Source organism: Elaeis guineensis, chromosome 4 (genome assembly GCF_000442705.2).
Source record: "Elaeis guineensis isolate ETL-2024a chromosome 4, EG11, whole genome shotgun sequence".
Taxonomy (NCBI): Eukaryota; Viridiplantae; Streptophyta; class Magnoliopsida; order Arecales; family Arecaceae; genus Elaeis; species Elaeis guineensis.
This window is the reverse complement of record NC_025996.2, coordinates 36,688,217-36,715,545: the sequence shown is the minus strand read 5'-3', so window position 1 is coordinate 36,715,545 and position 27,329 is coordinate 36,688,217. Positions and strand designations below refer to the sequence as shown.

The 27,329-nt window shown below is 36.1% G+C and overlaps 1 pseudogene; it reads left to right on the top strand.

Annotated features, from left to right (window-relative positions):
* The first annotated feature begins 546 nt into the window (after positions 1-546).
* LOC105042988 (receptor-like protein EIX1) lies at positions 547-4,183 on the top strand (annotated as a pseudogene).
* Positions 4,184-27,329: the final 23,146 nt, after the last annotated feature.

The window sequence follows — 27,329 nt, the reverse complement described above, 5'->3', positions numbered from 1 at the left end:
AGTCAATAATTCTTGTTCTAATTATGAACCAACGGAACAGTCATAAATGCACTCTTAAACTTTAAATGATATCATGAAATAAACAAATCTTATATTGTATTGATTTGCACATTTTTGATTGTGCTCGACAACCACCCAACGGGGTAGGAGATGGTATGCTTCAGAATTTTATGACAATTTTTGGAGCACAATAGGTATCGAACACTAGTAAAAAAAACAACATACATAATAACGAGATTAGCTGGAAGAAAGGATCAAAAAACCTAATTCTGAATGCTTACACGAAGGCAAGTGGTGGCTCAATCCCGAAGTATTAAAAAAAGAAATCGTCAGCCACGCCTCATCATAACATCATCCATGGGAGAGTCAAGCCTTTCTATTACAACCACCGAAAAAAAAACAAAAAAGGTCCAGTCCAAGGATCATCCACCCCATCATGGTGATCCATAGGATCGAATATACTCTACAATCACTTGACTTATAAAACGGAGCATCCAGATGGTAAGAATCCTGCAAATAGCCTCTCACAGCTTTGATATCCTCCTTCGCCCCCCACCTTTGGAGTGGTATCATCTGCTGCTGCTACTCGCATGGCCGTAAGCAGTAGTTTGTGTACAAATAGATCCTGTTTTCATATGCGCATCATGCTGATTGGGCTCCTCCTCTTTTGCATAAGCGCCATTCCCTTGTGTCTTTGCCTCGGTGATAGAGGTGGTTCCATCTTGGGGGGTAGCTGCATTGAGAGTGAAAGAAGAGCTTTATTTGCCATCAAAGCAGACATCTACGATCCTGACCAATGGCTTTCTTCTTGGGGAGGCCAAGATTGCTGCGGATGGAGAGGAGTCGGCTGTGACAACAGCACCGGTCATGTGGTAAAGCTCGATCTCAGGTACCCCTATACCCCTGATTTTCAAGAAGAAATTGGAAAGTTTCCAGGTCGAAGTAAGGTAAATCCTTCTTTGCTTGACTTAATGCATTTGAAATATCTGGATTTGAGCCTTAACAATTTCTCTGGAGCGCCTATCCCAAAATTCATTGGTTCCCTTGTGCACCTAGAATATCTTAACCTATCCAATGCTGAGTTTAGTGGATCCGTTCCATCAGAGCTTGGAAATCTCTCCAGCTTGTACTTCCTTGATCTTCATTCGGATTCTTATTATTGCCAATGCTATAATTTTTTTTGTCCTAATTGTGTTGATGTTAATAGATGGTTTTTATATGCCGATGACCTTCACTGGCTCTCCCGCATCCATTCTCTGCAGTTCCTTGACATGAGTAGGGTCAACCTCTCCAAGGCAGCCAACTGGCTTCATGAGATTAACATGCTCCCTTCTCTGTTGGAGTTGCATTTGTTTGAAACCTACCTCCCTTCTATCCCTAGTACACTATCCCACGTCAATCTCACATCTCTTAGAGTGCTTGATCTTTCTTGGAATGACAACATCAAAGCTATTGTATCCAATTTGTTGTTCAATATTAGCAGCAGTCTTGCGCACCTCAATCTTGAAGCATATGATTTCCCCGATAGCCTACTTGTTGCCATAGGGGATATGTGCAACTTGCAGCATTTAGATTTGTCTTATAATCAAATAACTGGAGAGATTTTTCAGAGCATAGGAAACCTCAGCCACTTGCAGCATTTAGATTTGTCTTCTAATCATATAAATAGAGAGATCTTCCAGAACCTGAGAAACCTCAGCCAGTTGCAGCACTTAGATTTGTCTTTTAATCAAATAAATGGAGACATTTTTCAAAACTTGGAAAACCTCAGCCACTTGAAGTATTTAGATCTGTCTGAGAATAATATCAGCGGGGACATTCCAGAAAAACTGGGAAACCTCAAGGACCTGGAGAACTTATTGATGGATAATAATAGAATCAGTGGTGTTATACCGAAGAGCTTTGGGAATCTTTGCAGCTTGCTGGAATTATCTTTGAGGGGAAACCTTATAAGTGGAGAGATACCAGAAAGCATCGGAAACCTCGTACAACTACAACAAATGGATTTATCATCTAATATGATTGGCGGACAGATACCAGATGTTTTTGACAAGCTTCATAGTCTGCGTACGTTGGCTTTACCGAGGAATCGCATGACTGGGAAAATACCAAGATCTATGGGGAATCTATGCACGTTAAGCATACTAGATATATCTCAGAACAATATTAATGGAGAGATTGCAGATACAATAGAAGGTTTGTCTAAATGCACCAAAAATATGTTGGATCCAAATAGCTCTTTATATGGTCTAATATACCTGGACATGAGTTCCAATAACTTAAGCGGGACAGTCCCAGAAAGTTTGGCTTGGTTTTCTGCACTGCAAATACTGTCTTTTGCCTCAAACTCCTTTACAGGTCGTTTGACTGAAACCCACTTCACCAACCTTACAAGATTAGAAGAATTGGAGCTGTCATACAACTCATTTGAAGTGATCTTGAATCATAATTGGGACCCTCCTTTTAACGCTCAATGGATTGGTATGTGCTCTTGTCATTTGGGACCGAAATTTCCTACCTGGCTTCGAACACAGACAAATTTGTACGGGCTACAGCTCTCAGAAAATAACATTTCAAATGACTTCCCTTCTTGGTTTTGGGATCTACATATCACTGGATTGAATATATCTCTTAATAGCATGACAGGAAAACTACCAACTTCTTTGAGAGGCAGGCAATATGCAAACATTGATATGAGTTCCAACAACTTCCATGGTCTACTACCTGAATTAGACCCCTCTTTTCTATCTATCATAAATTTATCCAACAATTCATTTGAGGGACCTATTCCCTTGAGCTTTGCTAGAGCTATGGGACTCAAATACCTTTTGTTATCCAACAATTACATTAATGGTAGCATTCCCCCGTTCATTTGCAATCTCACTCAGCTAGTTATTCTTGATTTGTCCAATAATAATTTGTCTGGAAGACTTCCAAATTGCTGGCATATTGACTCACAAAAAGACAACATATTAAGGCATTCTCAAGGCTCCATGGCTGGTCCTATCAACCTCCAATCATTGCACATGAGAAACAATAGTCTGTCTGGAGATTTTCCTTTATTCTTCAAATATTGTGAACAACTGGCTGTTCTTGATCTTGGAGAAAACAAGTTCTCAGGTAACCTACCATTATGGATTGGTGAAAGCCTCGTATCATTGAGAGTTCTTTCTTTGCGATCAAATTTCTTCAACGGTAATATACCAGAGCAACTATCATATCTTACTTCTCTCCAAGTTTTAGATCTCGCTTACAATAGTTTTTCAGATGTTTTGCCTCCATCTATAGGAAACTTGAGCGCAATGATGGCAACAGGGAATGTGGACAAACCAGGGATTTCAAAAAATTACGGCATTTATTATACGGAGAGTTTGCTAATGACCACAAATGGAATAGAAATTGAATACACCAGTGTACTTTCACTTGTAATGAGCATAGACCTCTCACACAACAATCTTTCTGGAGTGATTCCTGAAGAACTGGTGAATCTTCGAGGATTGCTTTTTTTGAACCTCTCTAATAATCATTTCACGGGAAGGATTCCAGAAAATATTGGTGCTTTAGAGCAGTTAGAATCACTTGATCTGTCAGTGAATAATCTCTCAGGAATGATTCCGACGACTATGTCCTCCATGTATTTCTTAACTCATTTGAACTTGTCCAAACAATTTGTCAGGAACAATTCCTTGGGGCAACCAGTTGCAGACATTCTGTGATCCCTCTATCTATAATGACAATCCTTATCTTCATGGATGGCCGTTACCATGGTGCTCTAATAAAGCCCCTTCAAAGAGTCCATTTCCAACAGAAGGTCAGGAAGAGAAATCTGAAAATAGAGACAAGTCCGAAAAGATATGGCTTTATGTTAGCTGTGCACTAGGATTTGTTGTGGGGCTCTGGGGGTTCATCTATACACTTATGATCAAACGAGCTACAAGGATTGCTTTTTTTCAATTGATTGACAAGATCTATGATTACATCTATGTGCAGTTGGCAATACGCTTTGCTAAACTGAAGCCCATTTTGATGAACAACGTCCAAGGCTGAGGTCGGCAAACCATAATGAAGATTGTATTGTGATTTATATATATATCCATGTAAAAGTTTTTAGTTTGGACGGATTCTTTTCCATATTTGAATGGTTGATCGATGTTGCAGTAAAACTTACAACGATAACTACCCACTTATGCCACACAATCGACAAACTCAAGTGCATTATAATTACAAACGATTTGCAATGCTTTTGGGTTGTCTGCTATTTTATTCTTACCAATGGCCTCAAGTGATACCAAAGATCATTTTCACTCTTGGTTAGATATTACTTGTACACTTAGATTTGAATTAATGAATTCAAGAGGAGAGCTTCATAATTTAGTTTAATTTACTATAATCAGAAAAAGGAGTTTACAAAGGTTAGTTATAGTATTCAAGAGCCCTTACATTGATAAAAAATCGTGAAACCCATGGAATTCGAGCAACAGTCAGAAAAAACAAAACAAAAAAAAACCCAGACCGCCACCACTGCAAAGTGGCCTTCCTTCACGTAGTCTGGGACCATTCCTCCCCCTCCATCTTCCTCGAAATCCTTTGCTGGGGAGGTGACCACGAGGCAAAAATGGCCTCCTGCGTAGCGATAGAAGTCCTGCAGCAGTGCTCTCACCGCGACCTTCAGCACACCGCGCGCTTCTCTCCCTCCGCTTGTCCTTGGCCATTTCCTGCCTGACACCTGAGCTCTTGCACACTTTGAACTAAACTTCTTAACCTAATTTGCTAGGCCTCGATATGGTTGGAGCTATGGTTCCTTCCCCTTGTATATTTGCACTGGAGAAATGATGCTGTTGGTGCTATGTTTCATGGAGGTATAGCCCATGCGCAGCTTCTTAGCGGTATACTTTGGTTTCGCTTTGTGCTGCAGGAATGGGTCCATACCCATGCAGGCAACTGCATGCAATGTGTCTCCAGGTCTTTGCTAAGGAGGTCATGTGGATGATTTAACCTGTTAGCACTTTAGAATGAATTGGCCTTGGAAGGAAACAAGCCTAAACCTTGTGTGTGTGTGTTGTGCGCGCGCGTGCGCGTGCGCGTGCCATGGGGGTGGGGGTGGGGGAACGGGGTTGTGTAACTAGCTAGAGCTTGGGCATCTGATTGTGCAACGTCGCAACAAGCAAAGGGAAGGGGAGTTTTCGTATCATATGAGTGATAATGCTTTGAGAATGTTCCTGGAAAGTTTTGTGGCTGTGATATAGGGGCCTGGCAGGGGCTGGTACACATGGTTTTTGGCCCAAATAGACTTGCTTGGGACAAGAATTAACTCAACTAAATGCCTCGGGCATACTTGTGCAATGGTGTAGATATATGGTCAATTTGTCCATTTACAGGTCACCATCTGGTCTTCTTGTTGCTTGTCTAGGTGATCAAGGCAGGGAAGCAGACTCCCAACCAGTGTTCCTATTATACATGTATTTAGAGTATTTTGCTTTATGTGCAAACTTCAACTATATATTTAAGTATTTTATATTATTAACTTTTTTTAAAATAATGATGCTGTGAAAAGATTATAAGTAATAATTATAATCAACTATACAAATCACATCTATTGATCAGATGGGAGGTTAGTTTTGTGGAGCACATGCTAAGGGTCAAGCATGGATTATAACGCATTTGTAGCTAACCCAACAAGCAATATAGGGCTGCCCTGTGAACCCAAGATGAACTGAACCCAGACACGAAGATTCTCCACCCTTTTAAAAAGTTTCTCTCTCTCTCTCCTCTCTCTCTCTCCTCTCTCTTACTGCAAATACATTATATTTTAAAATAACTATAATAGATAAGAAATAATATAATATTTTCCTAATTGTTATATGTAGAAGCTAATTTTAAAGATCTTTTGTTAATCAAGTCCCTTTCTTTTAAGTAAATCCAACGTCCTCCTCCATGCTTCCAGAAATAGACAAAATGTCCGTTGCCAACTGTTACTATTGTTATATTTAAATATTAAACTAATTATTCTACCTCCAAAGCTTACCTCCTTTCTTTTTATCATTTGCTCTGCTATCATGCATGACATATCAAATTATTAAAATGTAAAAATTTGACAACTAGCAGCTGACAATATCAAAATCTACACTAAACTCTTTACCTTACAAGCTAACAATACAATCTTGTCATTCCTACTGCCAATCTTTAGCAAAGGTTATAGGTGCAGGCATAAAGTATATCTGTAGATGGAAGAAAAAGAAGTTTCAACATCTATGCATTAGAAGATAGATAGCAATTTAACAGTTCAGAAGAATTACAATCATCTGATATAAAGATTCTCTTAAAATAGTAATGGTGTGCAAGATCTCAGGAAAAGAGGTACTCGTTTGGCATTAGGACACAAGACAACGAGCTGATTCCCAAATCCCTATGTCTAAAAATATTATTATATTAATATGGCATGTATAGATGGAGTTATACTACATATTGAAAGACATAAATTCACCAAAATTTCCTCAAAAAGTGTTTGCAAAATGTAAAGTTAAATCATCAATATATATGTTCCTTGAGGCCTACAATGCACTACCAAACTCATTTCATCTTAGAAATTTTTTTCGTTAGATGCATCCAAGCATGCCAACCACAATTATCGCAAACCTATGGATCATTTGCCACATGCTCTAGCAGCATTATGAACGCATTATATGCATGCAAAGAGTAATTCTTCGTTCACTGTGTGCGATGCAATAAAAATGACGTGGAGCGCACTGCGGCTATTGATTGGTCTGCATAGCATAGAAAAAATATCCCTCTTAGCCATCAATTCAGCATATGATATTATAATTAATAATAAAAGTACATCATTTTTTCAATATTACTAGAATTTAATACAGTTGGATTTAACTTTGAAAATTTAAAACGGATCAAAACACCCTTTCCCTCTAAAACAACTCCAGATGCTCTATTTTGCTTATGCTCGACCATTTTGAATGTTGTTTTCTCTTTCTTCTTCCTCATTTCGTTCTATTTCAGTTTGAGCATCGGGTGCTTAAGATTTTTGGTAGTTAAATAAAGTTAATATATTGATAGGTTGATTGGCTGTAATAAAAAATTTAAATAGAGTTAAATAGAGTTATTGTAATAAAAAATTTATAAAAAAAAAATTAAAAAGGAAAAAACAAACCTTACGGATATGTTATGTTGTCTTGAAGCATGTAGTTGGAATAGATAAAATATTAATATAATTTTGGATGAATATGGCTTGCTGTAAAAAAATTTTGAATACTCGATGCTCAGACGGAAATAAAATGAAATGAGAAAGAAAAAAGAGGAAATATCATTCAAAATGATCCAGATAAAATAGAGCACCTGAAGTTGTTTCGGAGGAAAAGGTATTCTGGTCCGTTTTAAATTGTCAAAGTAAACCCAGCTGCATTAAATTTCTATAGCATTGGAAACGATGTAGCTCCTATTATTAATTGCAATGTCAAATGCTGAATTGATGGCTAGGAGAGATGTTTTCTCTAGCACCAATCAGCGACTGCGGTGTGCTCCACGTCATTTTTGTTGCACCGCACGCACGCGGTGCACAAAGAATTTCTCCGCATGCAAAAGAGCACCTCATGCAACCTTCGTGTAATGCTCAGATCCGAGATTAGCCCATTTAACCCGGCCCAAAAATAGACAGGCCCAACTTATAAAACAAAAAAAATTGGCCAGCATGTGCTTGCATGGGCTGGGAAGAGGGATGAGTCCAATCACGACTCATCTTCCTCCTCGATGAGAAGTCGGGTTTAAGGAGGATTTTGATGCATAGAGACCTCCTAAACTTCGATTCCATTTCTATTTAAATCCATTCCGAGTTCCCCTTCAACACTTGTTTTTGATTCCCCATCACTGAACATCATTGGGCTTTATTTTTCTTTTGTTTCCTCTTGCCTACCAGCACTGTGTTCCCCAGAATCGCTGTCAACCATCGTCAAAATAAGATAAACGCCCTTTGGATCCTTCACTAATCCTTCTCATCATTATTCCTAGAAGAGATTAGACTATTTTCTAAAGAACCTCATTAGCTCAAGGATCTAGAAGAACCATTTTCCGAAGAAGAGATTAAGACTGCTCTTTTCCAACTAGATTCACTTAAATCACCAGGTCCTGATGGTTTCTCTTTTGAGTTCTATAAAAGATTCTGGGACATCATCAAACATGATCTGATCGACTTATTCAAATAGTTCTTTTCCCACCAAATATCTCTAGGCAAACTTAATTACTCCTATATTACTCTCATACCAAAAGAGGAGTCCTGCTGCACTATCAAAAACTATCGCCCAATAAGCTTAATGAATGGGACTGTCAGACTCTTCTCCAAGGTACTCTCAATGAGACTTGCCGGTAAACTTGCAAATTTAATTCCGGTAACCCAATCTGCATTCATCTGAGGAAGATCGACTTCTGAAACCTTTGTTGCTGCACAAGAGATCATCTCTCAAGCCGCCCATACAAATCAAAAAGGTATCATCTACAAACTCAATTTTGAAAAAGCTTTTGATAATGTGGCATGGCCTTTTCTGTTCAAACTTTTACATGCAAGAGGCTTTGACGAACGTTGGTGTAGATGGGTGTTTGACATTGTCACAATAGCCAAATCTTCCATGTTAATCAATGGCACCTTGGGGAAAGCTTTTAACCACCACAGAGGCCTAAGACAAGGAGATCCTCTATCTCCGCAGCTATTTATTCTGGTAGTGGATTCCCTAAACAGACTTCTTAAGCTTGCTGCAAATAATCATATATTGGAAGGTATTGGCCTAAGAGAAACCACAGGACTCTTCAACAGTCTCCAATACGCAGACGATGCACTCATTTTTTGTGGAGCGGATAGAAGAAGCATTGTCTCTTTAAAATTCATTCTTTACTCATATAAACTACTTACAGGTTTAAAGATTAATTTAAGAAATCGACAATTCTGGGAATCGATATTCCGATTAAATACAGAGACCAAATTGCTGCTATTCTTGGAAATAAGCCAGGTGATTTTCCACTCTTGTACTTGGGCATGCCCCTCTGACCCAGGAAGCTTACAAAAAATGACTGGATACCACTTTTTGAGAAGATCACAAAAAAGTTGGCAGGTTGGAAAGGCAGACTCCTTTCCATTGCTGGACGTACGAGCTCTTTTGCTCAATTCAACCATCACTCCAATCATAGCATACTGGATGGCCAACTTCATATTGCTTTCACACATCATCAGAAAAATTATATTGAACCTGCTAATCTGGTCCAAGGTTTGCCGTCCAAAGAAACTAGGTGGTATGGGAATCGCTGATATTAAAGTATACAATCAAATATTATTCTGTAGATGGTGGTGGAATTTGTATCAGGGAGATAGTATGGATAATCCCTGGAGTAAACTAGTCATATCTGAATACTATAAGAGGCACTCACTGGCACTGCAACATTTGTCTCAAAGCCAGACCTCTGATTTCTGGCGGAATGTGATGCAAAAAAAAGAAATGTTTCGCACTTTAACTCATTTCAAAGTGGAAAATGGTCTGAATGTTTCATTCCGATATGATCCCTGGCTATTCTATCAGTCATTGAAAGAGAAATATCCAGATTTATTCATCATTACACTAGGGAAAGAAGCTACAGTAGCAGAGGCATGCAACAGAATCTTGGACAACAGCTATTGGCCCTCGTCCAACCAAATAAACAATCACCCTGATATTCATAAACTAAAACAAGATATCAGCTCTGTTCTTCTATCAGAAGATAATGATAGCCTCAGATGGAAATGGTTTTTGACCCACAAATTCTCGGTAAAGCATGGCTATTTCGTCCTAATGAATGGTGGAGTCACACCACTCTTTAGTCAGATTGTTTGAAGAATTAAAATACCAGAAAAGATCAAATATTTCATCTACCTCAGCTTTCACGACAGAATTTCAACAAAATCTAATCTTGCTAAACGAGGGTGGAAAGGTAGGGATATCTGCACCTTTTGTGATTCACATCCAGAAACAGTGGACCATTTACTTCTTCAATGCTCTTTCTCAAGACAGGTCTGGGACATTCTTATGGCAAATCTTTATTTACAAGATCTCTCAGACTCACAAAATGACCTATGGTGTTCTTGGAGATAGAAAGAACCTATATGCACATTTCAAGAACTGCTGGATGCTTTCCTGACGACTGGGTTATGGGTATTATGGAAAGAAAGGAATAAAAGATGTTTTGAATTTCATGCTTATTCACCAAAGCCGGTTGCAACACAAATAGCTAGGCTGTTTCTTTTATGGTCCAAGCACTTCATTGAGCATAACAAATCTTCAGATCATCAACTCAGTGACTCTTTGAGAGAGTTTCTACATCCCGCATAAGCAATGCCCACTCTGAAAATCTACAATAGTTATTCTAGCATAGAGATCTCTCTCTCTCTGTCGCTGAGGTTGGGCTGCATAAGTTTTCCTCAACAAGAAACCATGGAACAAGAGGATGTAGCAGAGGAAATCAAGGATCTTCAACAGATGGTGGGCACACGATTGTCCTAGTTCTTCCACACCCCAACACACACCCCCCCCCCAAATTTTTTGGACAATATGCCATGTCTAGGACTGCTCTTGCTGATAGGGATAACACATTCATTCAGACTTTCAGAACTATTTAACAGAGTTGCTGTAAATCAGCTGTTAACTTCTCATTCACAAATCTGATACGCTAGGCTGGCACACCTCTAAAATGGCTCTACATGTGTGCTAGCTAAGAGCAGAAAATAATTTACAGGATTCTCGTATTTGAGACCTGGTAAGCAAGGGTCATGCACCTCCGAACGGCAATAGCTCAACGACCTGTAATGACCGGCAAAAGTTCTGAAATGCTAAACCTGTAATACTGTAGGTAATTTCTGAATTCTGTATGTCTGAAAATATTGAAGTTGGATGGAAAACGGTATCCAACTCTCACATCATAATTATAAATGTAAGTACCATTATATGTAACTCTAAGTATGCTAATATAATATTCCTTGAGTTAGATTTTTTCTAACTCATTTACATCAAAAAAAAATTATTCCTAGACATAATTTTCAGTTGTACAGGCCAAAAACGTAATTTTCAGTTCAAGTAAAATGGTCCTAAGATAGCTTGGATGTAATGGTCCATGAGTTAGCCCTGATATAATTAATACATAACCAATGGAGAACATGGTGTGTCCAGACACTTTTGTGCCCTGCTGGATGCTTGTGAATCTATTATTCCAATTTTTGGATATGGAGATGCTCTATCGGAGTTTCATTCCTATATTAAGAGATGATAAAGATATCATATGTGACATGACATCCCGCTCTAAACATAAAAAAAAAAAAAAAAAAATGTTGAAGACTCCCGTTGAGAGTCTTCTTCCGCACAACATCATTGGAGAGGAAGTCAAATCTGAGAAGGATTCGGCCCCTCTCTACTCTATAAAACCTCCCCTCCCTCTTCCAAAGCCACCTATGGTGAACATCGACGATTTTCCTCCCTCTTTTCTCCATTGAAGCCACGGCCTTCCATTATTGCGTTCACCAGAAATCAGAGGCTGGAGACGTCACTGGAGCTCAGGTAAGGCTCCGATCTTTCTTCCTCTCCCTCTTCTCTTTCTCTTCTAGCCCCAGACCTCATTGCCAGCCACCGACTTTGTCAAAATCGAGAAAAAAAGGATGCACTATTTTTCTAATGATTTTTTTCATAATTTTTCATCGGTCGAACCTCACCGTCGGTCATCTCTGGCTCTACACCATTGGTCACTATTGTTGGATCTCTAGCCATGCTGCCGCACCTCATTGAAGCACGAACCACCAAGCCCCCCCTTGTGTCCCTCTGTTCGGCTGGGAAAAAAAGAAGAAAAAAAAAAAGAAGAAGAAGAAGAAAAGAAAAAAAAAGAAAAAAAAAAGAGAGAAAAGGATTTTCTCTCTCTATTCTCTCTCATTTTCTCTTTAGGGTCTTTCTACTCTCTCTCTAACTGCATCACGGATCCTAGGACAAACTTGAGATGAAAATAAGATGACCTAAATTACTTCAAAATTCATGCAATAGGTTGGATTCCAGCCTGATCCTTATTTGAAATTTATAGCATATGATCATAGTTAATCCATATTGAGTCACCTTGATATGACCTCTAATGATCTCAATCATGATTGCTTCTTTGAAGGATATGAAGATTCTCTCCACTTTCTCTCTTTACTTTCTCTCTCATGATCAACTTTGTCTCTTTAAAAAGATCTATGAATCCTGTACTGAGTCATGCCTTCATCTTCTAGGGACTCATGTTGACTCCAACAAGATGATCCGAAGCTGCTTTGATATCCATGCTGTATGTCAACCTCGTTTGGCCATATCAAATATCTTTTAAATCTATTATTAATGAATCCTATTGATTGATTTGACCTTGATCCGATTTGTGCTTCACGATTTCTTGATCAGAGTCGCTTAAATCTGACCCTCAGCTCGGAGATCCTGAATTGTCCTAGTGTCTGGATGGTCTGACACGTCTAATCAACAGTCCTCTTTTTTTATGATTTAATCTTATTATATTCATCAAATATAAATTGATGATGATTTGATATTTTAAATAGGATTAACTGATTCTTCTAACAAAGTCTAAAGATCTAAGATGAATGAGGTAAGTAGATCTCACGCTCCTTATTTATTTTTAAATAATCATATTTTTTATGTAAAAATTATTATTGATGAAATCATATTTTTTATAAAATAAAATCAGCATATGTGATATAAAAAGCATATTTTATTATGAGCATTGATTCCATGAATGTGTTTTATGAAAATAGCATGATTATGAGGTATGAATTTTATTATTTTTTTATCTATGTATATGTATATTTTAAGGAGAAAGATATAAGGATTTCAAAAGCTCTCAGATAGCTATGAACGAATCTCTTTGGGAAGGTCAACATCTGGAGCTAACATCCATACAAAATATAGCCAGTCAATGAGTACAAAGTTGGCACATGAAATAAGAACTCTGTTAATTAAGAAATATGGCCCTATCATGGGTATAATAGTGACATTAGCATGAATATCTGTGAGCAATATTTTCAAATATGATATGAATACATGACAAGAATGATTTATGATTCATGTTTATGAAATATTTATGATTTATGCAAGCATGATTTAATTTATAACTTATTTTATTATATGCTCTATGAAATATTTATTTTTATAATATCTATTACTTTTTAAATATTACATTATCATGAAAAAACTTATGCTTGATCCTATAAGAAAGCATCGATTTTATTGCTCCTTGAATTAATTTTGATGATTACAACACATTTGAGGGGGTTACTAATGATTTTGGCTTGAAAAAAGATTTATTGTATTTCAGAGACAAAATCATAATTTTATCAAGTTCTGATTCGAAAGCCTTAAGAGCAAGAACAGAAGATTTGTGATCTATTGGAGGTAATTTTATATTTTTTGGATATATATTTTGAAAAAAAATTAAGTTTAAAGAAAAGGATCGACCTAGAGGTCGATCCCTGTCAAAAGGACAGAATGGCATGCTATTTTTGGCTGGCACACCCAAAGGAGACGACCTTATGAGTCGACCTCTATTGCTGTGCAAGCCAAAATACAGAACAGTGACTTTCTGTTCTGCACCACAGAGGTCGACTCATAGGGTCGACCTTTGTGCAGAGGTCGACCCTATGAGTCGACTCTTGCAATGGAAAATCTCTGTAACGACTAATTTTTCAGCTCATTTTGATCATATTTAATGTTCATTTAATGCACTCCAACAGCCCTAATCCTGTCCAGATTACTCTCCACCATCCATTAAAGATATAAAGGCACTTAAAGGAGGGAAAAAGAAAGAGATTCAAGCATTCATTTCAGCCCTAAGCAAAAAGACCTCTTTAAGCAAAAGAAGCTTTCAATTCAAGTTCACCAACCCCTCAAGACCTCATTCAAGTCTTCAACCACCTTGAGAAAAATCAGAAAAGCTTCCATCGTATTGTGTAAAGTATATTTAAAATTTTATTTGATCATTAAAGAAGCTAAATTTATATTTTTGTGTGATTAACTCATATACTCTATTTTGTTTTGATCTTTAGTTTTGGAAGGATTCCAAAACTTGAAAAGATTGGTCCGAACCTTGAATCAGATTGTATTGGGTTGGCTTGTACTCAAAAAATAAGTGTTCTAGCTTGAGATAGCTAGAGTCGGAGGTACCGACGTTGTATTCTTGATTGAATACATTTTAGTGGATTTAAATTCTCAAGTAGGAGTTTGGAGAGTGGATATAGGTGCAAGATTGGCACCGAACCACTATAAATCTTATTTGTTTGTGTTGTACTTACTTGCTCTCTTTCTAAATTTTTTTATCTTCTTGCATTCTTGCATCTAATTTCTACACCTTGCTTAAATTACTTTCTACATTTATCCTGCTCATTGTTATTTAATCCTCGTGGTTCTAAATTAATTTTAAAATTTCAAAAATCCAATTCACCCCCCCTCTTGGGTTGCATAGCTGGGCAACAAGTGGTATCAGAGCTAGGTGCTCTAGCCCTTTTTTGATTTAACCATCAAAAAGTCAAAGATCTATGGCAACTCAACTTGGTGCTTCACTAGTCGAGGGGTAGTCCACAAACCGACTTCCACTTTTCAATAGGTCAAACTACACCTATTGGAAAGCTCGGATGAAAATCTTTGTCAAACACTTGACTATGATATATGGAGTATCATAATTAATGGACCACACACACCCACTAAGATAATTAATGGTGTAGAATCAACCAAATTCGAAAGAGAATGGGATGAGATTGATAAGAAAATAGCTCAACTCAATGTCAAAGCCATGAATATTTTATATTATGCTTTAGATGCTAATGAATTTAATCGTATTTCAACATACATGTCGGCTTAAAAAATATAGAATAGATTAGAAGTAACGCATGAAGCTACTAATCAAGTTAAGGAATCAAAAATTAACATGCTTGTACATAAATATGAATTCTTTAAAATAGAGCATGATGAATCAATAAATAAAATATTTACTCATTTTATGGATATTATTAATGATCTAAAAAGTCTTGGTAAGTCTTATTCTAACAGCGATCTTGTGAGAAAGATTCTTAGGTCTTTACTAAAGACTTAGGAGGCCAAAGTAACCGCAATCCAAGAAGCCAAAGATCTGAATGTTTTACCTTTGGAGGAGCTTTTAGGATCGCTAATGACACACAAGCTAAGTATGAAACAACATCAAGAAGAAGATGTCAAGAAGAAGAGGACAATCACCCTCAAATCCACTGCTCAACTCGATGAGGAATTCGATGAAACAGAAAATGATGAGCAAGATGAAGAAATGGTCCATATCACTAAGAAGTTTAAAAGATTCTTGAAGAAAAGAAAATAAGGGATAAGGAAGAGGCCACCTACAAAAGAAGAGCATAGCAAGGAGAAGGATAAGGAGCAGCCCCTTATTTATTATGAATGTAAGAAGTCGGGGCACTTTAGATCCGAATATCTACAATTTAAGAAGGACCCCAAGAAGTACAAGAAAAAGGCTATGGTGGCTACATGGAGTGATAGTGATGAGTTAAGCTCCGAAAAAAAAGAGTCACATGAACAAGCAAACTTGTGCCTTATGGCACATGAAAATGAGATAAATGCTGAAACTCCTAATGATTTTACTTTTGAAGAACTTCAAGAGGTATTTTATGATCTAGTTGATGACCTAAAGAAGTTAGGGATAAAGAATAAAGAATTGAAATCAAAGAATAAATCTTTACTAAAAAAAATGAGATTATTTCAAATAAAAAACTGATCTTAACACAAAAAAATTTGAACTTGAAAAATAAAATTGCTAAATTAAAATTTATGATAGAAAAATTCACTCTAAGTTCTAATAAACTTTAAATGATACTTGATAATCAAAAGATCATTTATGATAAAGCCGATCTTGGCTATAACCCTTTAAAGAAACAAAAATTTTTAAAAAATATCTATGTGAACTCATCAAGCAATAAGTTTTTAAATATTACTTGCTTTAAATGTGTAAAGAATGACACAAATCCTATACATATTTCTCTAGCAAATCTGAAAATTCTAATGTGAAGAAAATATGGATTCCAAAAGGAACCATTGTGACTAACCAAAAAGGACCCAAGAAAATTCGGATACCTAAAGTCAAAATTTAATTTTTATATGCAGGTGTGTCTTGCATCCCAAGAAATAAATCGAAAATGATATCTTGATAGTGGGTGCTCAAGACACATGACCGGTGATGAATCCCAATTCATCACACTTGATGCAAAAGATGGAGGGATGGTCACCTTTGGAGACAATGGCAAAAGAAAGATCATCGGTATAGGTAACATTGGTATCACTCCCTCCAAGTATATTGAAAATATTTTATTAGTAGATGGTTTGAAACATAATCTATTAAGCATTAGTCAATTTTATGACAAAGGATATAAAGTTATTTTTGAATCTTCATTTTGCATAGTAACTAGTCCCAATGATGAAGGCATTAAATTTGTTGGGCATAGATATGATAATATTTATATGGTATATTTGAATGATCTTTTCAAGATAAACATGCAATGTCTAGTAGTCTTGAATATTAAAATTAATGAGACTAGTTGACTTTGACATCGTAGGCTTGCACATATTAGCATCCATTCACTTTCAAAACTTATTAAAAAGAAATTGATTATCGATTTATCTAAATTAAATTTTGAAAAGGATAGAATTTGTGATGCATGCCAACTGGGTAAACAAACAAAAGTCTCATTCAAATCTAAAAATATTGTTTCAACTTTTAGGCCATTAGAATTATTGCACATGGATTTATTTGGACCACTAGAATTACTAGTTTAGGTAGAAAATATTATGGCTTTATAATTATTAATGATTTCTCTCATTTTACATGAATTTTTTTTTTGGCACACAAAGATGAAATTTTTCATGAGTTCTCAAAATTTTATCGAAGAGTTATTAATGAAAAAGATTTTTCAATTCAAAATATTCGAAGTGATCATTGAAGCGAATTTGAAAATTAAGATTTTAAAAAATTTTATGATAAAAAAGACATTGACTATAACTTTTCAGCACCTAGGACACCCCAACAAAATAGAGTAATAGAAAAAAAAAATAGAACCCTTGAAGAAATAGCCCATACCATGCTATGTGAAAGTAACCTTTCAAAATACTTTTGGACGGAAGCAATTAACACGGCATGCTACATTTTAAACCGTACTTTAATTAGACCAATTCTAAAGAAAACACCCTATGAGCTTTGAAAAGGAAGAAAATCAAACATTGTATTTTTTCATATTTTTGGTTGCCAATATTTTGTTTTGAACAATGGTAAAGAGAGATTAGAAAAATTTGATGCAAAATTTGATGAAGCTATTTTTCTTAGTTACTCCTCTTCTAGCAAAGCTTTTAGAGTTTTCAACAAAAGAACTTTAGTAGTAGAGGAGTCAATACATGTTATTTTTGATGAGACTAATGATCTTCTTTCAAAGAAGAATGAAGGTATTGATGATGCAGATCCTCTTATAGAAGGGATAAAGGAGCTCACCCTAAAAGACTCAATAATTCAAAATGAAGAAGAACATAAAAACAAACAAGATGATGAAGGTAAAGAACAACAAGAATAATCTCAAGGTACAAATTGACTCTTCTACTAGTGTTCTTTTATTGAAAACTCTAAAAATTTTGCTAGAAGTGGCATAGCCAAGAAAGATAGCTTCATCAGATTTAGCATCAAATTTATCTAAGCTATCTTTGCCATTATTTAAAACAAAGCAATGGTAACCAAAAATATGAAGATATCCTATGTTAGATTTTTTACCTTTCCATAATTTATAAAGTATTTTTTTTAAAATTGATCTTATTAAAGCACGATTTAAGATATAACATACTGTATTAATTACTTCTGTCCAAGAATATTTTGAGAGCTTGCTCTCACATAGCATGGTACGGGCTATTTCTTCAAGAGTTCTATTTTTTTTTCTACTATATTTTGTTGGGATGTTCCAGGTGTTGAAAAATTATGATCGAAGATTTTTTTATTATAAAATTTTTTAAAATCTTTATTTTTAAATTTAGTGACATAGTCACTACGAATTGAAATAATTGGTAAATTTTTTTTATTTGAAACTTTTCGATAAAATTTAGAAAATACTAAAAATATTTTATTTTTAGATGCTAAAAATAAGATCCAAGTGAAACGTAAAAAGTCATCAATAATTATAAAACCATATCTTTTACCTCCTAGACTAGTTGTCCTTGTAGGACCAAACAAATCCATATATAAAAGTTCTAAAAGTTTAGAAGTTCAAACAATGTTCTTAGATTTAAAAAAAAAGTCTTGTTTGTTTACTTAATTGACATGCATCATAAATTTTATCTTTGTCAAAACTTATTTTTAACAAACTAAAAATCAAATTTTTTTTAATAATTTTAGATAGTGTGTGCATACTAATATGTGCAAGTCTACGGTGCCAAAGCCAACTAGTTTAATTGATTTTAGCATTTATGGCCACAAGACATTGCATGTTTTGCATAAAAAGATTATCCAAATCAACCATGTAAATATTGCCATGCCTATTCCCAATGAATCTAGTGCTATCATTAAAAGGACTAGTTACAATGCACATAGATGATTCAAAAACTACTTTATAACCTTTATCATATAATTGACTAATGCTTAAAAGGTTATGCTTGAGACCGTCTACAAGTAACACATTTTCAATACAAGTGGAGGGAGTGATACTAATGTTATCAATGCCAATGATTTTTTCTTTGCCATTATCTCCAAAGGTGACCATCTCTTTATTTTTAGCTTCTAATGTGATGAATTGAGATTCATCACCGGTCATGTGTCTTGAGCATTCACTATCAAGATACCACTTTCGTTTTGTCGCTTGAGATGCAAGACACACCTGCACACATAAACTCAAGTTTTAACTTTAGATACCCAAGCTAACTTAGATCTTTTAGAGTTAGTCACAATGATTCTTTTTGGAACTCATATTTTCTTAACATTTATACCAGCAGATTTATTTGATAAGCATGAATAAGCTTTATGCCCTACTTTATTATATTTAAAATAAGTAATATTTGATAATTTGTTCATGAATGCATTTACAAAAATATTTTTTAAAAATTTTTATTTTTTAAGAGTATTATAGCCAAATCCGATTTTATCATACATTGCTCTTTGACTGTCAATAATCATTTATAGTTTATTTGAGCTTAAGGTAAATTTATTAACTATTGGTTTCAATTTGGTTACTTCTTCCTTGAGATTTTGATTTTTCTTTATAAGAGTTTTATTTAAGCTTGAAATTTCTTCTTTTTCTTTCAATAGAGTTTGATATTTCATTTCTAGTTCTTTATTTTTGTTGGTTGTTTCTTCCTTTTCTTTAGCTAGTGCTTGATTTTTTAATTTCAGATCTTTATTTTTTAATCCTAATTTTCTTAGATCATTCAAAAGTTCATGGAAGGCTTCTTGTAGTTCATCATAAGAAAATTCATTTTGAGTTTCAGAGATTATCTCATTTTCATGTGTCATAAGGCACAGGTTGGCTTCTTCATGAGATTTTTCATGTTTCATTTTAAACAATTCATAGTTGTGCACAAGCATGTTAATTTTAGACTTTTTTACTTAAATTGTGCCCTCATGTGTAACTTCTAGCCTATTTCAATTTTTTTTGACTGAATTATAAGTAAAAATATGATTAAATTCATTTACATCTAAGGCACAATATAAGATATTCATGACTTTAGCATTGAGCTAAGCTATTTTCTTATCAAATTTATCCTATTCACCTTTCGACTTAGGAAGAGACACACCACCAATCAATTTAGTGGATATGTGAGGTTCATTTACTATAATACTTCATATATCATAGTCAAGTTCTTGAATGAAAATTCTCATCCGAGCTTTCCAATAGGTGTAGTTTGACCCATTGAAAAGTGAAGGTCGGTTTGTGGATTGCCCCTCGGTTAGAGATGTGCCAAATTGGGCTGCCATGGATCTTTAGCTCTTGATGGTTAAATCAAACAAGGGCTAGAGCATCGGGCTCTGATACCACTTGTTGCTTAGATATGGAGTCCAAGAGAGGGGATGAATTGGATCTTTTTAAAATTTGTGTGATTAGTGAACTCAAGTAATATGTTATACTTGTTGAGTGGAGTGAATAGATTAGCAAAGAGAATGAAATCAACCTCAAATAACAAGCAAGTATAAAGTACAAAGATTAAATGAAAAAAATGCAAGTACAACAAACACAAGAGATTTATAGTGGTTCGGTGTCAACTTTACACCTATATCCACTGCCTAGTCCCTACTTGAGAATTCAATCTACTAAAAGAATTACAAGATACAACTCGTCGGATAACACCGACCCTTGCTATCTAAGCAAGAACACTTATTTCTTAGGTACAAGCCAATCCACAATACTCTGATTTCAGATTCAGATCAACCTATCCGAGTTTTGGAACCCTCCAAAATTTAAAATTCAAAATACAATAGCAAGAACACAGCGTACAAAAATTTCAGCACAACAGTCCTTTAAATGAGCATAATAAATACAATAAAAATACAATACTTAAGCAGAAGAAGTCTTTGCTGAACATCCTCAATAGATTGGCATACTTGAATGCAGCTGGAGAGTAGTTGGTGAGCTAATTGAATGTTTCTTTCCTCTCTTTTAGAGATTTTCTTTACTTTCACGAGTGTGAGCTTGAATACATAATTTTTTTTTGATTTTTCATCTCAAGAGAGCATTTATAACCTCCATTTGGACTTGAGAGTATCTTAGTGTTGGTTAAGAGCCGTTGGAGAGTATTTAATGCACATTAAATGTATCAAAAATAAGCTGAAAACTAGTCGTTATGAAGTTCGCCCAAAATGGAATGTCCCATGGGTCGTTCCACTGTGACCGGAAAGTCTCATGGGCCGTCTCATTTGGTCTATCTAAAAAACAGACTCTCTGTTTTGATCTCAGAGGTCGTCCCATGGGTTATCCCACTGCGTGTCATAAGCCAAAAATAGAGCTTGCCGGCTACCCAATGGAAGGGGATGACCCAGTTGGGTCACCCCATTTTGTTCCAACCCAATTTTTCATACATTTAAGGTTCAAAACTTATCAGAACACTACCAAATGCTCTTAAATGAATTTAAATCAATTTGACACTTCCAAAAGGCTTCAACTTGCAGAAATATCAACTTTGGCACACTTGATGGAGCTTTTCAAACTCAATATTTTGGCTATCTGAAACATCACTAAAACATTCTTCAAGGACAAGAAACTCATTAGTAGTCTTCTTAAATAGTTTTTTATCATCAAAATTAATTCTTGGAGCAACATCTTCCTACCTATTTCAATGAAGAATATACTTCATGAGGATATAGGTGGAAAGGTTGAGGTATGCAAAAGTTTTTTTTTTAAAATTAAAAAAAAAATTGACATTATCTCACTGAGTAATCAGGCTTCTTCACCTAAGTGAGTATTGTGGTTTACGTCAAAAGATAAAGATGCCAAGAGACCTATTATACAATCAGTCACATCTCATAGCTTTTCTTAAACTCAAGTCAGTAAGTCCGAGATATGTTTTACACCTAATATCCTAAAGTCAATTAATTTGGGAGTCATTGGCCGAAAGCTTGCTATAAGATCGGTAGAAGGCTCAAGAGGCTAAGACATCACACTAAACTCTTTTGGAAAAATAATAATAATAGTAGTAGATAATAAGGAGACTAAATTATCAGAAGATAATAAACCTAGCTCCTATCAAGTAAGAGGACCTAAAGAGCAGAGTGGGGAGTTGGTGAAAAAAGATCTCCAAAAATTTTTATGGATAACACTCAACCATTAACTGGGTCGAATTAGTAATTAGTTGAAGTACCTCTTTAATAGTCTAACCAAATATCAGTTGTTTTTAGGAGTGTCTAGGATAACTTTTAATTCAAGAACAAGTCGGTACATATTACTGATTTATCTATTTTACTCGAGGATGAGTAAAGTTCAAGTTGGAGAGTATGATAAATATTTAAATTTAATTATTGAAGGTACAAAATTTTATTTAATTACTCCTTATTTAGTAAGAATTTGATGCTTTCTAGCCTATTTTATAGATAATTAGGAGATTAGACTCATATAATCAAATTGGACTTAATTTAGCTCAGATTTCAGTGAATTGGACAACCAGCTTCCATTCAAGTATGAATGCGACTTACTCATAAAGGGATCAGATGCAAGCTCTCGTAATCCAAAGGTCAAAAAGCAACCTCTTCAATCAAGGGCTTAAAAGCAAACAACTTAAGATCTAATGGCTCAACATCACCTCACCACATTAAACCCTAAAAGAGAGACCCCTCCATCACAAATTTCTCTTGTAGCCAAACTCCTTTCACGCCCAAACTCCACACGCGCCACAACTTCTCTTCATGCTAACATATTCCTCGTGCCCTAAAATTTCTCCATGCCATCTTTTCTTTACTACATGCCATAAATCCTCTCCTTACCCCTTTAATTCTTACACGCCACAACAAAACCCCTTTGCGCCCCTTCTTTTATTTCATGCCACATAATTCCTGCACATGCAAAAAAAAAAAACCATGTCTCAAACTCTCTTGAAACCCTAGCCTCTTCATCCCTTGCATCTTCAAATCTCATCCATCCAAGCCTCCCTTATCTCTTCATCTCATCCATCCATTCCCTTAGATGCGTCGTATCATTAATCCCAAATTGCTAAGACAATAAAATCCCATGCCTCCTAGCAACCATAAAAAGCCCCTAAGACCTCAACTCAAGGGCATCCAACAATCAAGTCTCCACGCCAAGAAGCAATGATAGGGAGATCTTCATCCATGCACAGCTAAAAGACTGAAGTCCTGGGGGAAGTAGAAGACATCTTAGAGCAATAGATATAATTATCTTTGCTTATTCCTGTAGTAATTTTCTTTTGACGTAATGAATATCATGTGGCTTTCTCCTTATCCTTCTCGTGGCTATATTCATCCTAAGATGAAGTACCTTTGAAAAATTTCTAGCTATATTTATATGGAGATGAAGCACCCTTCTCATATCTATATTCATTCGGAGATGAAGCACCCTTCTCATGGCTATATTCATTCGAAGATGAAGTGCTTTCGAGGAACTCCTATGGCTTAGATGTGGTCTTCTTTATCTCAAATGGTTGGACTTTGTAGGCTCTGCTTGATGCCTTTTGACTATTTCTATTATGGCCTTCGCTCGACTTGCTTGTGGGCAAGGAGTGTTGATTGGTCTTGAAGTCACGGATCTCGTTTGGTTCAATTTGCCTTTAGTCGGCCTTCATTGATTAGCATTCTTTAAGTTAATCCTTTTATTCTGGTTTTTGGGAGTTTGGCTTTAGGAGGTTGCCCTTTGGGAGTTCGACTTTTAAGAGCTCAGTCTTTAGGAGGTCAGCTTTCAGGTGGTTGGCTTTGGGAGCTTAGTGCTAGCTTTTAGCTTTACTTTGGCTGTGCTCAAGGACCTATGGTTCTGCGAAAAAGAAAGAAAATAGAATAATGGATGGGGACTTTGAGAGTCTCTTTCCATGAGAGTCGAGTTTTGTCCGAGTCTTTGAGAGTCCTTGGATTCTGCTTGATTCTTTCTTATTTATTTGCCTCAGCTTGGACTTAATCTTTGTCTCAGTTTGGTCTTATTTTTGCTTTGATTTTGTCTTATTTTTGCTTCGATTCGATCTTGATTTGTGCCTTGGTTTATCCTTGATTCTGACTTTGGATCAGACTTGATTTTGACTTTAAATCAACCTGATTTTGACTTCAGATCAGCCTAATCTGGCTTTGGATAGGCTTGGTTTGGCTTCGAATTGGCCTGGTTTTCGGCTTCAAATTGGCCGCGGGTTTGGTGGCCGTCCCCAGCGATCATCTCGATGTAAGGGGGATGGCCAGGAGGAGATCGAGGCTTCCAGGGAGTGGATGACTTCTTCGGCTTGGCCTCCCTAGCTTCTTCGGCTTGGCCATGGTATCCTCCACTAATTGCTATCATAGCTGAGTGTTCGATTCTCTGGTAGGAGATCTCGATCGCTTCAGAGCCCTGGATCCGTCGAAGACCAAGCTAGACTTACTTGAGATATTGCTCTGGAGGTAGGAAGATGAGGACTCCGTCTCATCCTCGACCCTAAATGGCACTTTTAAGGAGGCATCAATGATTGGGAGTAAAGGAATTTGCCGGTGGCAAGAAATCTTGAATTAGAGCTTTCTAGCATGGGGGATTGCCTCGATTGGCCTCTTCCTCTTGAAGATCGACCATCGTGAGATTTGATCAGGACCCATCTAAGGCATCAGAGCGATAAGGGCTCAAATTTGGAGTTGGAAATCATCAGAGAATGAGGGGTGTTGGCATTGTTGGAGGCCTTGTGGTCAGTCCGACTACCGTCGCCCACATTGGAGAGGGCATTGAACACGCCCGGGCATCGGGGTTTATTCCCCCTAGTGGTCTTCTCAATCCACAGGGAGATAAGAAAGCTCTTTATTATTATTATTATTATTATTATTATTATTATTATTATTATTATTATTATTATTATTATTATTATTATTATTATTATTATTATTTAGATCTTTCAGGCGGTCGTTGTCACCGACCTCCATCTTCTTGAGCTAGATGTCAAACCAGAAATCCATGGTGATGGAGTGGATTGCGAAGCTAATGTGGGCATTGAGGTCACGGGCTTGCCGGAGCAATCAAGCCATATGAAGATGCTGTAGGAGATGGAGGCCCACTGTGGGTTGTTCTACATGTCGTCCACGCATGTTTTATTCTCCGTTTGGGACTGGGGCTTGTAGAGACGTCGTGGGACCAGGCTGCCACCATCTCCACCCAAGATCGATCAATCTGAAGAAAGAATTGGATCAAATATGGAAAAAGAAAGGGAGAGAGGGAAAAGAAGAGACTTGGATGGAGAGATTTGGTGGGCTCATTTTGGATGGAGGCGATGGAAATCCTTTGGAGAGTGGCCTTTGCTTGTCCCTCCCTTTTTTTATCCGAATGTTGTGATCTCCTTTCCCCCAGTATTGAGTCCGACTAAGATAGCCTGGAGAGCACTAAATAACCTAATCTGATCAGCGTATATGTGGTCAATTTGAAGGCAGTCAGATCTGATCGACTGATCTACAGATGGTTGGTCCTAATTTGTACTTGACTGATCTATAGATGATTGAATCTGATCAGTGTTGAAGTAGTGTGATGAAGCTCCTCCCATTAAATGCTCACTTCTTTCTGTAAATGAGTCTGAGCTTTTTTCTAGTGCCATTCTGTTGTGGTAGAATTTCATCCTAAGATTGGATCTACTAGAGCTTGGTGGTGACTGCAGGACTGTGGCGGCTGGACGGCGGTGGTAGGATTCACAAGAAAAGTCTCCGATCGAAGTTGGCTCCGATGAGAATCCTCTGATGCTCAAGTCAAAAATCTAAAGCATAGAGGGAAGAAGTGAGCACTTTTGGGGGAGAAGTTTTTCATACCTCAAAGTTCTCCCATGAGTCTTTATTTATAGATGATGTTGAAGAGCAGTGAGAATGAAAGAGGATCAGACGTTATCTTACTTTATCTAACGAGATTCAGCTGTTATTCTCTCTTATTTGGAAAGATTTGTTTGTTATTTATTTCTTATCTGCTTTGCAGCAAGCTATCATATCATGTCATTTTGAATTTGAAAAGAAGTGAGGGATTTTTAGATCAGATCAGATTCGGCAAGGAGATCTTGGATCGATCGATGACATGATTGGCAGGGATGTCTCCTGGTGCTGGTAAATAGGATCGATGACGAAGTCGGAATCGATGGTCGAAGTCAAGAGGCTGATAGTACCACTCATGATGGTTCATCTGAAGGTGGGATTGGCAAGCTCCAAACTTTTTTGGATCTTCCACTTGCCTATGTCTTCGGTTAGTAAGAAATCACCCCCAACAAAACTCTTGAACGATGCAACAGCATTGATCACAGAAACTGCACTAGCTGATTGGTTACCACAAGGATACAAGAAAAAAAGGGGATGTTAGTGATGTTGTTAACAACATCAATCTTAAATTGCTTCACCTACTTAGGAAATATAAATAGCCCCAATGTAGATGGTAGCCTTGTTCTATCTAATAAAGGGGTGTTACTAGTAGAGCATGTAATGTTAATCACAAGTAAATAATTAGTTACTTTAGATTTCATCATTTTTTGAATTTTTACTTAGCTGATTTTCGAGTTGATCCTACAGTCCTAGAAGTAGGATTGGTATGAAAGAGTCCTACATTAAGTATGTTTTGTATTGGATAAGTTATGAAGTTGTTGATTTAGTTTTTACTTAGTTTAGGTATTTTTCGATATAGTTATATAGGACTCTGAATTTTTAGGAAAAATTTGGAGATTGGTGGCTTTTTTCTTAAGAATCCTAGCTTAATTGTGTAAGTCATGAACTCTATCTCTCTCTCTCTCTATATATATATATATATTAGGGTTCATTGGGGCTAGATGAAATATTATTTTTGGTGATTTAGATTGGAAGTAATGAATTTTTTAGGCCACTTGGGGCCCTTCTCATCTCTCATTTCTCACGACCTCCTCCCGCTTCCCTCTTTTCTCAATCTATACCTATTATCTTTGATAACTATTATGTTATCCCTATTTTTGCTCTTTATTATTTTATTAAATAATTAAATAATTTTATATTCAATTTATTATTATATTTTTAGTTAAAAGTTGTTTGATTTAAATTGTAGACTCAACTAGACCTATTCCAGACCCAAATCTGAACATTTTGTGTTGGGTCTTAGGGATATTTAATCCGAACCCAATCGAGCTAACATGTTAGGCTTAAAATCTTTCTATAAGCCCAACCTGACTCAACCCACCAACTAATTTGTTAGATCAGATCTTTTGTTCACAGGAGTAATTCTTTGTCCACCACCTCTAGGTGGATAAAAAGCGCACTTCCCAATCAATTTGAGCCACATAATGCAATTAATAATAGGATAGATATTTAATACTACTCAACTTTTTTTAAATTTTTCTTGATGAAAGTGTTCTTTCCATCTATAGAATAAAAAAATAATATTATTACTTTCTGATATCTTATATAACTTTTTGTGAATATATATGACATTCTGAACAATATATATGATTTTTATAAATATATATGATATTCTGAATAATATATATGGCTTCTTGATGCGTTATATGATTTTTCATGAATATATATAATATTTTAATAATATATATGACTTTCTATGAATATATAGACATCTTGAATATATATATGACTTTTGATGCTTTATATGATTTTTTATGAATATATATGACATC